Consider the following 1,934-nt stretch of genomic DNA (forward strand, 5'->3'; position numbering starts at 1 on the left):
GAGGTTTGGTTGATAGAAATAAAGAAGATAGCTCGTTTGAGCAACAACCATAATAGTAAGTGTTGAAAAGAGAAAGAGATGCAACAATACGTCAATGAAAGGGGTCAAGCTTAACAAATAGAGCAGCTCCAACTACATTTACAAAACGTTTTTGGACTTTGTTAAGAAGAGAAAAGGGATCATTAAAAGATTCAGTATGACAATAGCATTTCATACAGAGACTATTAAGTAATTTGAGAATATTTTTCTTTAGTTATTATGGAGCTCCAAAAAGACCAAACGGTTTTATCAGAGAGCACCGTAAAAAAAAGCCTCTTTAGATAAGAAAACAATTTAAGACCAAGTATAGAACCTTGTAAAAATCCCATAACTACTGGAAATGGAAAAGAGTGTTGGCTTTGAGGACAACTTTTGAAGAACAGTTTTAAAAAAAACAATTTAATAATCTTTTAAAGTTTCCCAGATACACCAAATGATCAAGTTTATGGAGAAAACTAGCATGTTAAACTTTATTGAAAGCCTTTGGTAAGCCAGGAGCAATAGTCGTGGCCTAACCACCTCATTCTAATGCATAGTAGAGACATTCTATAAAAGTTAACAAGCCAAGAGCAAAATTATTGAAATTCGTATTGATTGTGAGTTGTTTTTATGAAAAACAAATTTGCGATTGAAAATAGCAGCTGTACAAGAAAGTGAAACCATGGCTAGAATGAGGTTGTCTTGAAACCAATGAGAAGGAATAAAAAATTTTAATAAGCATTTCTGTATACATCCCATTTCAATGTTTTAGTAGAAATAACAACAGTTTCAACTAAAGTTTTGAGTGTATAAGTACCATCAATAAATATTTTGTGTATATAAGCTAGAAGCTATCTATTAATATTTGCAAAAATTGAAGTTGAGCTGCCAAAAACGTTTTAAGTTTTGCAGTCAAAAATTCTAAATAAAAAAGTGTTGAAATAATTTTCTGATGGAGAAAAAATATTTACAACTTGGTTATAAGTTTTTTTGCATTTTTATGTTGTCCGGAATGTGATAAAAAAAACGTTGCACTTATGAATAGATTAATATTTTAAATGTGTTTTGGTAACAAACAGAATTTAAGTTGTCATTATTGTTCTAACAAAATTAAGACTTTTACTTTATCAGAATGTGCAATTGTGAAAAATCTGCAAAATCTGAGAATATACAAGGTCGTCATAAATTCAACACCTAGCAGTAATAGTAACTTTTAAAAATAAAAAAGAAAAAAAGAAAAATAACTATAAATTCATAAGATATATCAGTCAATGCCTAAAAATGTTTACAATCACAGTTAAAACATACTATGCTCTCAATAGCTAATTATATAAAACATGAGGTGCTTACGAAAGTATGCAAGAAGCAGAAACTGAATGGTACAATATATTTCGAAAATTCACTTTTGATTTTAAACAGTTTAAGCAATGGAAAATAGAAAATTTTAAATTCAATGAATAAAAAACATTCTATTAAAATCATTTAGCGCTATGAATTTTGTCATAGTACTTTTTTAATGCTACAAAACCAATTAGGCTACTATTTAGTATTGTATTGATTTCCAAAACAATGTGTACCGTCATAAATTTTTCATGTGGTTTCATGTCAAAACAGTGGTTGCAAATCTAACTTAAATCTGAACAAATGGATTCACAACGTCTTCGATCATTGAAGCATACCCTTAAACATACCATTAAGGTAAATTAGGGTAATGTCTACTACTTTGATGCAGACTCACTCTAGCCAGTTGATGCAAACTCTCTCAGAAGGTTAGCTGGCGCTGATGTTAAGCAAGCTTTAAGGTTCCGTCTCCTTAAAAATAGAAACTGTTTTTTCTCAGTTTTTCACAAGCTAAGAACTTAATTTACGATTACAAAAATATTGTAAAGATTTATAAACATCAATATTTTGAGATT

Source organism: Hydra vulgaris, chromosome 03 (assembly GCF_038396675.1).
Source record: "Hydra vulgaris chromosome 03, alternate assembly HydraT2T_AEP".
In the NCBI taxonomy this organism is placed as follows: domain Eukaryota; kingdom Metazoa; phylum Cnidaria; class Hydrozoa; order Anthoathecata; family Hydridae; genus Hydra; species Hydra vulgaris.